This window comes from Prionailurus bengalensis, chromosome A2 (genome assembly GCF_016509475.1).
Source record: "Prionailurus bengalensis isolate Pbe53 chromosome A2, Fcat_Pben_1.1_paternal_pri, whole genome shotgun sequence".
NCBI lineage: Eukaryota > Metazoa > Chordata > Mammalia > Carnivora > Felidae > Prionailurus > Prionailurus bengalensis.
This window is the reverse complement of record NC_057348.1, coordinates 77,351,917-77,367,115: the sequence shown is the minus strand read 5'-3', so window position 1 is coordinate 77,367,115 and position 15,199 is coordinate 77,351,917. Positions and strand designations below refer to the sequence as shown.

The 15,199-nt window shown below is 38.5% G+C and overlaps 1 long non-coding RNA gene across 1 annotated transcript; it reads left to right on the top strand.

Moving 5' to 3' along the window:
* Positions 1-265: 265 nt before the first annotated feature.
* LOC122487757 lies at positions 266-3,146 on the top strand. The gene is made up of 2 exons (XR_006298461.1): positions 266-493; positions 2,933-3,146. It is a non-coding gene; the product is annotated as an uncharacterized LOC122487757 (long non-coding RNA).
* The last annotated feature ends 12,053 nt before the right edge of the window (positions 3,147-15,199 follow it).

The following is a 15,199-nucleotide window of genomic DNA, read 5'->3' as shown; positions in this document are numbered from 1 at the left end:
TTTACCAATTCTCATCTTATTTTTCTCAAGAACCATAAATGCATTTTGAATAATAAAAAATACCATTCAGGAATAAACATTTTCTGAACCCAAAGTTTTGGTTGGAGAAACTTTAGGATATTTTTAAAAATCTAATTAAGATAAGTTTATAAATAGTATGTATCTGACCCAAATGATAAAAAATAGCCTTTGACCCACATACTTGGGAAAAGCATGTGGCTCCCTGGTATGTGCCAGCGAGTCTGTGGGCTGGGTGAGCAAACATTTAAGCATGAGTAAGAGCAATAATGGTTCCTTTGGAGCTCCTAAATGCATTAGCATGTGCTAAAAACATAAATATTCAAGGAGATGCAGCGCTGGAAAAGACAGAAACCCAAGGTGACCTGGCACGAAGCAGGAGATGGACCGAGAACTTCGAAACTTCTTCAGACTAGGACATTCTGAGAATCCTGGAAAGGAGATAGTCTGCAAAAAAACCCAGGAGACCTGCCAGGTAATACTGACTTGAGGAATACAATTAAATTCCTTTCTTTACAAGTCTTAAACCAAAGTTGTAAATACCATAGACTATTTTACAGAGAAATGCTACATTCTTGTTAGATGGAAAGGTCTTCCTATAAGAATTAGGAGAAAGAGAACTACTATATGCAGTTTTATATATTTTGTTTATTCCCTATAACTCTCTGAAGGTGGAATTATTTCTCACTTGCAAATGAGGAAGCTGTGGTCTAGACAGTTTAATTAATTAACCCATAACCACACAACTTGTAACAGGACTGGGATTTGAACATAAATTTCTTGACTTCAGATAGATAACTCTTTCTCTGGTAGTCAACTGTTGAGCATGGCTAGAGGAAGATTGGTGGATTTATCATCTAATGGGGAAAACTACAGAATCACAAGATTCTGCATTATATAATTTCATATAATTTCAGCATTGTGTCATACTTACCTTTACATTCCTTACAGTGCTGAATGCCTCTGTACTTAATGTGTTGGTAGGATGATGGATGGATGGATGGATGGATGGATGGATGGATGGATGGATTCCCTTATTCCTGGGCTATTCTGATCCCTGTCTTTTCCATATTGAGAGACTATTTCCCAGAGGACAGCAGGCAAGTACCAATAGTATAATATTGTGTCTCTTCCTCTGGGCAAAAGCACAGAGGTAAAAGAGAAAACAATTTGTCACTAATTTTTTAAACCACTTTTCTGGTAAGTTAAATACTTGTGTAGATTATCATAGTAGTTTCCATCCTGTGAAGAAAAGGAGCATCTCTCCATTTAATTTGAGGAGGTGAACTATACCTTTTTTGCAGCTGCTATGGTCCAGTGAATATAGAGAGTACTGCACCTCTTTATGTTAGAGTGTTCCACTTCCCTTTCTGGTCTCCTTTTTGCAAAGTAGTGCACCTACCATTAGTCCAAAAGAGCTAGTTTTCCTCTCTCTAACTCAATGCCACAGATTTAATTCTTGCTAAAGTCAGTTTCAAGGTGCCCAACCAATTTTTAAGGTATCTAAAGCAGGCTTCACGTCACCGTTGAGGCTAAAGAACACTTCAATGAGATTCAGGCAGTATCATTTTTTCCTAGTCCTGGCATTGTGTAACACAGAGTGGGTACAAACAATGGGGAGAGGAAAGTAACTGAGGCCATGATTAGAAGAGCCCCATCTTCATACTGGTCTTGGCTCCCTTGTGGTAAGTGGGGAAGGCATTCTTGTGAACTCTTGTGAACAGGCTGACATCATTAGGCTTGTGCAAACATGTGTCCCACTCTCTCTCTCTCCCTCTCTCTTTCAATTTCTCTCTCTGACTTCCACATCTCATTGCCATCCTTATTTCTCCCAGAAGACTTTGTTTCCTTGTTTGATATTTATGTTTGGTTTCTGTAGACTATTCTCCCTTGGCCAAGGAGAGTCTTCTTTTACAATCTTTTCCAGGAGGGAGTTTTAAATTCTGTTCAGGAAGTGCTTGAGAATGGTAATAAATCTCATCTCCCAGTCTTTTTTTTCTTAAAAGTTTCCAAGTATCAATTTGGGATTGTGTAATCAGTCATTCTTGTTAGTTACTAAGTAGAAACTGATATTCACAAGCAATGTCGTAAATTCATCAAATGGCAAAGCCTGTGGGTCAGGAGACATGAAAACTAATCATACCACTCTAAATAGCTCCAGCATCCCAGCTACTGTCTCCTGCTGGCTTCTGAGCAGGAGAAGCATGTGGCCATAGCTAAAGTTGGCAAGAGGGTGGGGGTGGTCAAGGCCTTTTCACCATCACATTCAGGGAAGGAACATGGTGACAAGAGGCAATTCCTTGCCTTAAGGAATATGGGAGAATGTGTGATTTTGAAGAATGTGGGAGACATTCTTTGAAAAGCTAAGTCATTTGTCCAATTCTAGGTGAAGATGGAGAATGGAATGTCTTGTGGAAAACTGAGAGGAATTCACTTTAGACAATGGGAAAATTATTTAAAGTAGAAAATTACAATACAATTGTGTGTGTGGGCATGTTTCAAGGGGGGGCGGGGAGAGAGAGAGAGAGAGAGAGAGACTCTAAATTCTCATTAACAACAAATACTCTTCAGAGCACCAAATATGACCTAACTTTAAAGTCAGAAGGAAGCTATTTCCCAATTTGTTCCAAATAGCCAATTATCAGACAGAGCTTTTTTCTAGGTCACCACCTCGGTGGAACAACTGCTACAGATGTGACCCGCCTGTTGGGCCCCATCATGGGTGCACAGTCACTCCCAAAAGACAGATTTAAGTCCTAACCCCTGTACCTAGAAATGTGACCATATTTGGAAATAGGAATTTTGCAGACATAATTAAGGATTCTGAGCTGAGGTCATCCTGGATTGAGGGCGGGCCCCAAATCCAGTGACTGGTATCCTTATAAGAGAAAGGAAAATGTTATTTAACACACAGACATGGGTAAGAAGAACTGTGAAGATGGAGACCAACACTGGAGTTAGGCCAGAAGCCAAAGAATGCTGAGGGTTGCTGGGAGCCACCAGAACCTGGAGGAGAGGTGCGGAACAGATACTTCCTCAGAGCCTTCAGAAAGAACGGCCCGTGCTGATCCTTTTGGGGGTCTGGCCTCTAGAACTGTAAGAGAATAAATGTCTATTGTTTTAAGCCACCCAGTTTGTGTTCATTGGTGGCAGCAGCCCCAGGAAACTAACGCAGGCCCCAAACCTCAGGTCTGAGCATAGAACAGAATAAGAAATGATGTATAGAAAATACTATGTTGAGCTACTGCAGGAACCTGTTTTACCAGGATTTATATGATACTTAACTATGAATAACTTCTATATTAGACAGAAGGATAGGTCTAAATTCTAGCAATCTGGTCTGAAATCTCTATGACATTAAAGCAAGAGGCCAGAGGAAAGACCTATGTTCATATCCTTGGTTGAATTCAGAATCCCTGAGTAGGCCCATTGGGGTTTTATCTGCGGGAAAGCCCTATAAGGCTCATGCAGACAGTGGTTGGATCCATGGCACTGGTAGTCATCCTGCAGGGCGAATGCTTCAAGTGGGTGGAGACTGAGGGTCACTCCTTCACTTCCAGGACTATATCCGTGCTGGGGAAAGTACTTACACTAGAAGAGGAGGAGGGAGCAAGGGAGACCAGGCTTAGGCTGCAAAGGGGGACAATGTGGGAATGTAGCCCAGGTTTGTACTTTCTACTTTATTTTCTGGCCCTTCTCCTTGTGTCAGGTAGAGAGGGGGCAGAAGTAGACTGAATGCAAGTCAAATGATTGGTTCAGAGCCAGTGCAAGTGAGGCTATGAGTGTAAGGTTCTGTTGGGGACTGATGGGCAGTGGGAGAGGGTGATTACCTCTCATGGCTTGATGGCTATCAGAACAGAGCAAGAAGTAGCCACCCACCAATGATGGCAGGGGTGGCCATTTTGAACATTAGTTCAGCAACAGAGGCATCCACGTCTAGAAGAAATATCACAACAGTGACCAGGAAAAAGCAGGGGCAAGAACAATGGTGTAAGTCACTTCAGAAAACTCTATGGAACCCTCAACTAAAAGAGACATTAGCTGCTTCTAGCTAATGAAAGCTGGAGCAAAAGGCCACAGTGAGCTCTCACCTCATACCCATTAGGATGGCTACTATAAACACACACAGACAGACACACAAAACAAAAAAACAACCCCAAAAAACAAAGTAACAAGTGTTGGTGAGGATGTGGAGAAATTGGAACTCTTGTACAGTATTGGTGACATGTAAAATGATTCAGCCACCGTGGAAAACAGTATAGCACTTCCTCAAAAAATTAAGAATAGAATTACCATATAATCCAGCAACTCTACTTTTGGGTCTACACCCCAAGCAATGGAAAGCAGGGTTTCGAAGAGATATTTGTACACCTATGTTTATAGCAGCATTATTCATGATGACTGAAAGGCAGAAGCAACCCAAGTGTCCATTGCGAGATGTGAATGGATAAACAAATGTGATATATACATACCATGGAATATTATTAAGCCACAAAAAGGAAGGGAATTCTCACATATATTATAATGTGCATCAACCTTGAGGGCATTCTGCTAAGTGAAGCAAGCTAGTCACAAAAAGATAAATATTGTATGGTTCTAGTCATTTGAGGTACATAGAATGGTCAAGTTCATAGAGACAGAAAGCAGAATGGTGCTTGCGAGGACCTGGGAAGAGTACAGAATGAGGAATTATAATTGAATGGGTACAGAGTCAGTTTTACAAGATGGAAAGAGCTCTGGGGATGGATGGTGATGACAGGTGCACAACAATGTAAATATACTTAATACCACTGAACTGCATGTTTAAAATCGCTAAGACAGTAAATACAATATGTTGTCCGTATTTTACTACAATTAAAACAAAAGAAAAGCCATTACTTCCTTCCCACTTCTACCCTGAACACCTACACGCACTTCACAACCTTATCCCCACATCCCCTAGCCCATGTAAGTCTAGGATGACCTGAAGAAACACAGTTCACATTCCATGCTGCTGAGCGAAGCCTGAGGCTATCTGTTCCTGTATGACTAAATCTATAAAATAAATTGTCCTTTAATGTTAGGGCCAGATGGGTATCATAAGCCATCTGGAAAATAAAAAACCTGGAACTCAATTTGACTCCCTGTCTCCTTTGTACCTATCACCCCTTGGCCAGGTCTTATTCTTTCTGTCTCCCTGGTATGTTTTAGATCTATCCCTTCCTCTCTATTCATGACTCTAGTTCAAGTCTTCCAGTTGTGTTTGCAACAGCCTCCTTATTCATCTCGCTGCCTCTAGTCTCACTCCTCCTAGACTCTTTCCCAGGGTTGCCAGAGGGATCCTACAAAATAGCAAGTCTGAGCATGTCCCCGCTCTGAGAATCTTCTAGCCATTGTCAGATGGATCCAGGATGTGCTTCCCAAGGTTTGAAAGGTTGAGAGGTTCTCCCCACTCAGCCCCATTCTTGGGACCAACCTTGCTTCCTACCTTCTGCCAATTCCCAGTTCCTGACACTATCTTCCAAATGTTGCCCTCCAGCAATATTAATAATCTTCTGACATGCTATCTCATGTCTATGTTTTTTCACATGTTTTCCCTGGGTCTGAAAATACCCCTCTGACTTGCCAACCCGACAGACTCTAGTTAGCTTTCTAAACTGAGCTAAGACCAGAGACTTCTCTTATCTCTCCATTACACCTCCATCCCACCCTGAATAAATTTAACCTCTCCTCCCTCACCAGTACCTCTTTCATTTAAACATAATTCTATCTACATGTCACATGGCTTGAGAATTCTTGCTTTTTTTATATGCTTCACTTCCCTACAGAACTAAGGTTTCCAAAGACTACTGCATACTCAGTACATGATAAATGTTTGCTAAATGAAATCTGTTAAAGAGTTCAGCCCATTAAATTATCACAATAAGATTTCAGACATAATTATAAAATTAGATCACAATTTTATTATAATTAGTGACCATAAATATTACTTTATTAAAATTAAGTGACCATTATTATAGAATTTCTTGTCAATCAAGGAATTTTTACATTTTCAAGGAATTCCAGACCCCACCTAATCCTGTTTCTCAGCAAATTATATTGAAATATCAGGATTTGGGGCCTGGGAATCAGTATTTTTTAAAGCTCTCTAACTGGAGGAAAAGACTTCAAAACCACTGGTAGCCATATTTAAAAATCTCTGACCTGATGTATTCACCTATGAGTGGGCAGTAACTTCCTACATCCATCCCAGGAAGACAGACATCTCATTACTTCTTAGTTTATTTTTTTAACCTCTGGGGACACAATGCTAGAATCTCCCTTGCCCTATAAAATAGCATTCCTCTTTAAAATAAATAAATAAAATCAGGAGTTAAAAGAAACTGGTAGCTATCAGACTTTCTCAAATAAGAGATTGTTTGTATAATTTTAAAACAGTTCTGAAGTCCTTTTCTGAGCATCTGATCTTTTTATCCCCCGTGTGGAATGATGTTTTCTTGATTTGCTATCTGTTTGAAAAATAGTTTCAGCATTAGTTTCCTAAGAAGTGTGGGGTCATGACAGAATGAGCTGGCTAGCAGAGTTTATTTTTAGCTTCATGATTCTGATCCAAGCTCAGAAGCTAGTGGTAACACTCAAGTTCTTTTTCCTGACCTGACACTTTCTATGCTTGTGGGCAAATCATCCTTTGCAGGGAACATCCTACCTCTGAAACGTTTGCTTGGCTACAAATATTTCTTAGTTCCCAAGCCAAAGTGAAGCCTTTAACACCCCTAGATACAAAACTCTGAGAGGTCCTTTCAGCACTGTTGTGGTCTGTACAATGAACAAGGGCATCTGTAGGAGGCCATCTGGAAGGAACAATGATTAGGAAGATTCCCTTGGGAATGTTCTGAATCTGAAAAACTGCATGTAAATCCTAAATTCTGTCATTAATTTAAGAAAATATCACCTTTTTCCTACAAACTTAAATCATGTTTATTTAAAATTTCAGGCCCAAACTGGAATTCATCTGTCTTTTACAATCATCTAAAAAACTCGTGCCTGTAACAGAGCAGAAGCAAAGAGTATTCTCTGACTTCCCATTTGCCCTAAGATGCACCCTCACCCATTTCTGGATGATCTTTCTTATATCCATCCTTTCCTCCATTTCTCCATTGCCCCACCCCAACTGCCCCCAAATGTTATCTCCATCTCTCTACTGTTTCCTTCTCTTTGGCATGACCAGGACTCACCCTCCCAGCTATAGTAACAAGCTTAACTAGTTCTCTTTCTTGCTTTCTATGGCTGCTGTGCCAAATTAACCACAAACTTGGTGACTTCAAACCATACAGAGTTATTCTCTTATGGATTTAGGGGGTCAGAAGTCCAAAATGACTTTTTTTGAGTCTAACGTCAAGGTGTGGGTATAGCTGTGTTTCTTCTGGAAGCTCCACAGAGAATCTATTTCTTTTTCACTTCTACCTTCTGAAAGCTGCTAGCATTCTGTGGCTTATTGTCCCTTCTCCTTCTTCAAAGTTCATCATTCCTGTGTCTGCTTCTGTCATTCCACCTTCTTCTGCCTTTGACTCTCCTGTCTCCCTCTTATGAAGACCCTTGTGATTATATTGGGCACACCCAGATAATCAAGCATAATCTCCACATGTCAAAATTCTTAGCCTAATTAGATCAGAAAAGTCCTTTTTGACATATAAAACAAGACATTCACATATTTTAGAGATTAGGATGTGAATGCCTGTGGCAGAAGGAACATTAATCTGTCTACTTCATGCCCTAAAGCTTTCTAGCCAAGTACCATTTTTGATTACTTTCTCCGTTCACTGCTAAAACGGATGGAGTTGAATTGTACCCCTCACCCCTGCCAAATTCATGTCCACCTATGACCTGAGAATGTGACCTCTTTTGGAAATAGGGTCTTTGCAGATGTAATCAGTTCAGATAAGATGAAATCATACTACATGGGAGTGTGTCCTAAATCCAATATGACTGACATCCTTATAAAAAGAGAAGATTTGGACACAAAGACACAGGTAAGAAGGTAGATAATGTGACAATGAAGGTAGATACAGGAATGATGAAGCTACAAGCCAAGGAATACTGAGGATTACTGGCAACTACCAGAAGCTAGAAAGAGCCAAAATGGGATTCTTTTCTAGAGGCTTCAGAGGAAGCATGGCCCTCCCAACAGCTTGATTTCAGACTTTTGGTCTCCAGAAGTGGGGGTGAATAAATTTCTATTGTTTCAAACCTCCAGTTTGTGGTACTTTGTTACAGTGGCTCTAAGAAACTCACACAGATGGGTTGAAAAAGAGGCACCCTATATTTTTCACGTGCCAAGCTGACATGTCAGCTGACCAATCCTTAAACACTTTCATTGTCCCATTTAAATGTACAAGGACCTTTGTAGATGATTGGCTCTGTGCCAGGGGCCTCTTCACTTGAGGACCACTGACTGTTTTCTAGCACACAGGGAGTTAAGAGCATCTAGGTCAGGGGTCAGCAAAGAATTTCTGTAAAGGGACAGATAGTAAATATTTTAGGCTTTGTGTACCAAGAAGCAAAATCAAGAATGTTACACAGACACTTGTATTTAAGAAAGAAATTCCCACACTTTTTTTTCCGACAAAATTCAAAACATAATCATAATAATTTGGTTCATTTTTTGTAATAAATCTATAATGTAATTTTTTGCATAGGTCTATAACAAGAAGAAAAAAAAATCCTTTTGGGGTGATAACATTTCACTTAATTGGGGCTCAAATGTAATTGGCGCATCATCATTGCTAATGCTCAGCTGTTAATATGGGTCTGTAATGAGATTTTACCTCACTGAGTATTTCAATTCAAAAATGAATATCACATCTTTGGAAATGTCTTTTCACACAGGAAAGTACTGCCAAATACTGATATCAATTCATGAGCATATAATTTTAATTGAGCATATTGATTGCTTGGAAGGCATTTATAGAGTTCTATTAAATTTTTCTATTGATATTTGTCTTTTAGCATATCATTACTTTGCAGATTAATCACTTTCAATTGAAGGTTAGATGGAAACTCCTCTATTGCTCAGTTAAATGGATTTTAAAATATGGAAATCTTTTTTGCACTTGCATTTGGGTCCAAAAACTGCTGCTGGAACCAAAGTTTGAACTCAGAAAACATATCCACTGCAAATTTGCATGGAAATGGAGATCTCACTTCTTGCTTTATCTTTTGACACCACTGTAAGAGTATAAGGCTGAGACTCAATGTAAGTTGTCAAAATGACTTACAGCAGTGTAAGTTTTCTCATATGAGTGTTGTTTAGCCTTATGATGTTAGTTTGAATTCATTAAGAGGCACCAAGAATGTAGCAGAAACCAATTTTCAGAGCCCCTCAGTGTTCCATAGTAGAGGCTAAAGGCAGTTATTATTGCAAAAAATTTCAATCTTAGCCCTGAGCTCAAAAAATCACAATAAAATTTTACCACTGCCATTTAACTGCTGTGTGGCACAAGTCAAGATGTTCAGTTTCTTTTTCTGGCAAAAATTCATGGACCCAACTATAGTTACATCCATGGGAGCAAATGAGTTCACCAACGGAGCTACTGGATTGAGCTACACATGATAGATTCAGATATTTTTGGCAAAGTACCTGCTAATGAATAACACAATAAATAACCACAGGCTTTAAACACTTTACATTCATTACGTTTCACTGAAAGGCTAAAAGTCTCAACCAGTTTATTTTCTCTGGACACATTTCTTTGTCTGCTGCAATCAATCAGGATTTTGTTAACTCACCATTGGTAAACAGCTTCCCTTGCTTGGCTAACAAGTGGGTCACTCGGGTTCTTTGGGCGCAGGCTCGTTTTATTGTTTTATTTTTGGAAGAAATTCTTCTGCGATGAGACATTGTTTTACATTTTTCTAATTTTTCTAACCATTGCTTTTCTGTGAGCTAGGCATATTGTGATGATTAATATGGCTGACATATATTGTATTCTTTTAGCATAACTACCTCATTGCACAATAAGTAGAATGCTTTGCCATCTAATTCTAACAAAATAATCCACACTCCATCATGTCTTTTACTCATGACCCTGAGATCTAGACCTGAGTTGAGATCAAGAATCAGACACTTAACCAACTGAGCCACCCAGGCATCCCCTCCATTGTGTCTTAAGAGCATGATTCAAAGCCCACTTTTCCTTTCTTGTTTTGACTTAATAGATATTTACTGTAAATGTAAATAAATAAATGAGGGGAAGAGAAAGAAAGAAGGAAGGAAAGGAGGAAAGGAAGGAAGAAACAAACAAAAGAAAAGAAGAACGGAAGGTAGGTGGGAGGGAGGAAGGAAGGGAAAAAGGGAGGGATGTTATCACGTGACATTTGAAATGCTGTTGAATTAAAACTACATCACTGCAATTTGCAGTATCCCAAGCATTAGTCCAAAGTGATGAGAGTGCCATATACAGTCTTACAGGGGAACTACTCAATACTGCCATTTTAAAAACAAATGAGTATGGCTAAGTTCCAAGAAAACATTATTTGTGACAGTGAAATTTGAATTTCATGTAATTTTCATGTGTCATGAAATGTTCTTTTTTTTATTTCCCAATCATATAGAAATATAGAAATCATTCAGCCTGTGGACCATGTGAAAACAGATGGTATGCAAGATACGGCAGGTCAGTTATAGTCTGCTGACTCCTCTGTAGGTTCTTAGGTTATTTCCAAAGTTCATCCTGCTCAATGTCATAAAATGCCCTTGAAAGAGTAGTCTTCTTAGTCACTTCCTTTGCACAGGACACCTGTATACTACTGTTTACTTGAATATTTCCAAGGAAGGGCTATGAAATTTATTTTAAAACTACACTTTGTTTTTTATCATTTTGTCAATTTTTTCTTTTGTGAAATTTATTCTTACTTTATTTTCTTTCTGTTCGCTAATTGTTTACTTTTTTAAAAAAGTGACAGAAAGCACAGAGTTGGAGGCCATAGTGTACTACATTACCTGGGATTCACACAAAGGAGGTTTGCTTTTTGACCTATTCATGTCCTAAAATATATATCCCATGACAGTCCGAGAAGGTTCCCAGTTCCAACATGCAAAGCATTTTGAAGTCATCACTTTCATCCTCACAACAAGATAAAAACTGAACAAACTGAAAATCAATGACTTCTTAGATTCCATCAGAAAACTGAGGTCACAAAGTACCACCCCAATGCTAGAGAGACAGAATAGAGAATCAAGGTTGAGATTAGCGATACTGGGAGCAGAAGCCACTAGTGCTAGTAACTGGTAGGAACCTTTAAACCATAATTGATGTACTCCTGGAGGTGAGTGTGAATTAATTTCAGACATAAAACCCCCAAGGGCTCAGTCTTAGGGAACTTCCTCACTTTTATGGGTTTTACCTCTAGAAGCCCATCACACTTTCAAGGTAAAGATTGGAGAAAATTTTCTCTTATCTATCCTTCAGGCTCAGGGAGGGAAAAAGTAAACATTTTGAACTATATCCAGATTTTTTCCATAAGAAAGGCCAGCCATCAAGGAAACTACCAGAGTCTTAGCCAGCCTGGTGGGAGGACAATTAGAAAACTCCAGTCCCCTCTAGCCTTCCTATCTCATATAAGAGGAGAAAAAAGGCTAAGAAATGTTTCAGAAGGTCATAACCTAGAAACTCAAACCACCAAAAATATTGAGATTTAATATAAGATTATAAAGTATTCCTGCTCTCTGTCCTACCACCACATCAACTGGGCTCTAGTATAATAAAAGTAGATTACAACTGAGAGAAACATAAGACACGAATTCTCTTTTTTGTGAAAAAATTCTTAGGGAAACCCAAAGACAACAAGGGGAACAAAGAAACAAGCTTCTGGAACCTATAGCTACAGAGAGCTAAACACAGACAGGATCCTAGCCAAATTAACATAAAAACTCATTCTAAAAGCCTGATTATTTCACTTCCTATTAACAGACATACCATGTCTGTTAACATACCAAAATTACAAGGCACACTAAAAGGCCAGAAGAAAACAGTATAGGAAGACAAAATAAGCATCAGAGCCTGAATTAAAGATGACACAGATTTTGGAATTTAAAGATAGGGGGTTTAATTATGATTAATATGTCGAGGATTCTAATGGAAAAAGTAGACAACATCCAAGAACAGAGGGGTAATGTAAACAGAGAAATGAAAATTATAATAAAGTAAAAAAAAACACCTTATCTATAGAGAAAAAAAGATAAAAATTATATAGGATATCTCTTCAGAAACTATACAAGCAAAGACAGTGTAGTGAAATATTTAATGTTTATTTATTTATTTTTGAGAGAGAGAGAGAAAGAGAGAGAGAGCATGAGAACACAAGTGGTGGAGAGGCAGAGAGAGAGGGAGACACAGTATGCAAACAGGCTCATTCTCTGAGCTGTCAGCATAGAGCCTGACATGGGGCTTAGATTCACAAACCACAAGATCATGACCCCAGTCAGATACTCAACCAGCTGAACCACCCAGGAGCCCGTTTTGTAATGAAATATTTAAAGTGTTGAAAGGACAAAAAGCACAATGGAGAATTCTATATCCAGCAAAATTATATTTCAAAACTGAAGAAAAAATAAAGACTTTCTGGGGTGCCTGGGTGGCTCAGTTGGTTGAGCATCTGACTCTTGATTTCTGTACAAGTCATGATCTCATGGTTCATGAGATTGAGCCCCGCATCAGGCTCCATGCTGACAGCACAGAGTCTGCCTGGGATTTTCTCTCTCTCTCTCTGTCTCTCTCTCCCTCCCCCCTTCAAAATATATAAATAAACATTTAAAAAAAGAGATGTTAGGCATGGAGGTGTTACTCTTCCCAAAGGCATCTAAATTTTACAATACCTCCCATTCTAAAAAAAACAAGAAATACTTTGTCAGACAAAAATGGAGGGACTTTATCACTAGTAGACCTGCCTTGCAAGAAATTTGAAAAGAAGGTCTTTTGAGGGCACCTGGGTGGCTCAGTGGTTAAACATCTGACTTTAGCTCAGGTCATGATCTCACCATTCATGAGTTCAAGTCCCACATCAGGTGAGCTCAAGCCCCACTGCAGGTGAGTACAGGCCAAACTTTGGGTGATTCCCCTCCCCCTCTCCCTCTCTCTCTCTACCTTTCATGGGATTCTTTCTTTCCCTCTCCCTCTCTTTGCCCCTTGTTCATTTGCACCCTCTCTGTCTCTCTCAAAAGAAAGTCTTCAGAAAAAAGGAATATGATATAGATTATAGATCAGAATTAAGATCTATATTAAAAAAATAAGAGTATTTGAGTAGGAATAAAGGAAGGTAAAATAAAGTCTTTTATTTTTCTCATTCCTAATCAATCTAATAGATAACCATTTGTTTAAAGTGATAACAGCAGCAATATATTGAGTGATCATAGCACATGGATAAGTAAGGTAGATGACATCAATGTTAGAAGGGATGGGAGGGAGGAATTGGGAACACTGTTATAAGGTACCTGCACTACCTGTGAAGCAGTATAGTGTTATTTGAAAGTGGACTTTGATTAGTTATAAATGTGTAATGCAAACAAAGGGGAAACCACTACAGCTTTTTAAAATAGAAAAGTATAATTAATAAGCTGAGAGAAAGAAGAAAGTAGAATATGCCAACTGCTGAATTAAAATCACAGAAGGCAGAAAAGGGGGGAAGATTGAAAAGAAGCAAAGTATAAGTGCAGTGAATAGAAAAAAGTTACGAACATGGTAGATATTAATCCAACTATATCAATACTCACATCATATGTGAATAGTCTCAATATACCAATTAAAACTCAGAGATTGTCAGAGGAGGTCCCAAAACAAGATCCAACTATATAAGAAATCCACTATATCCAACTACATAAGAAATTCACTTGAAATATAAAGATACAGATAGATTAAAATCAAAAGGATGAAGAAAGATATATCATGCTAATACTAATCAAAAGAAAGCTGGAATAATTATATTAATTTCATACAAAGCAGACTTTTCAAACGGAAAATTCAGAGAGATAAAAGAGGGTCATTATACAATGACAAAGGGGTCAGTTCTGTAAGAAGACATAACAATCACTAACTTGTCTATTCCCAACAAGAGAGAATGAAAATACTTGATGGAAAAACTTTTAGAACTTCAAGGAGAAAGAGAAAAATCCATTACTATAGTGGAGACTTCAACACCTGTCAGTGATTGACAGATCCAGGATATATAGTTAAGGATACAGCTGAACTAAACAGTAGCATCAATCAACTAGATCTAACTGAAATGTACAGAATACTTCATCCAAAAGTAGTTGAATAAACATGTTTCTCAAGTTCACACAGAACATTCACCACCGCAGACCACATTCTGGGCCATAAAACACATCTTAACAAGTTTAGAAGAACAGAAACCATACAAAGTATGCTGTCAGGCCACACTGGAATTGAACTGGAAATCAATAACCAAAAGATAGCTGGAAAAATCCCCAAATATTTGGAGATTAAACAACATACTTCTAAATAACACATCAGAGAAGGAATCTTGAGAGAAATTTAAAAGTAGTTTGGACTAAATGAAAATGAAAATACATCCTATCAAAATGTGTGGGAGGCAGTGAAAGCATTACTTAGAGTAAAACTTATAGCATTGAATGCATTTATTAGAAAAAGGGGAAAGATCTTGGGGTGTCTGGGTGCTCAGTCGGTTGAGCATCCAACTCTTAGTTTCCACTCAGGTCATGATCTCATGGTCATGAGATCAAGCCCCTGCATTGGGCTCTGTGCTGAGCCTGGAGCCTGCTTCGGATTCTGTGTCTCCCCCTCTCCCTGCCCCTCCCCTGCTCACGTACATGCTCTCTCTCTCAAAATAAATAAACTTAAAAAAAATAGAAAAGGAGAAAGATCTCAAATTAGTAGCCTAAACTTTCACCTTAGGAAAATAGAGGAGGAGGTATAAATGAAGGCTGAAGCAAGCAGAAGAAAAAAAAATAACAAAAAATGAGAACAGATATCAATAAAATAAAAGATAGGAAATTATTGGAGGAAATCAACAGAGAGATCAAAAGATGGCTCTTTGAAAAGATCAATAAAGGTAATAGACCCCTAGCTACGCTATCCAAGAAAAAAGAAGGCACAAATGGCTAATATCTTAAATGAAAAAGAGGTAACCGCTACTGATTCCATGATCATCAAAAGGATAATAAAAAATA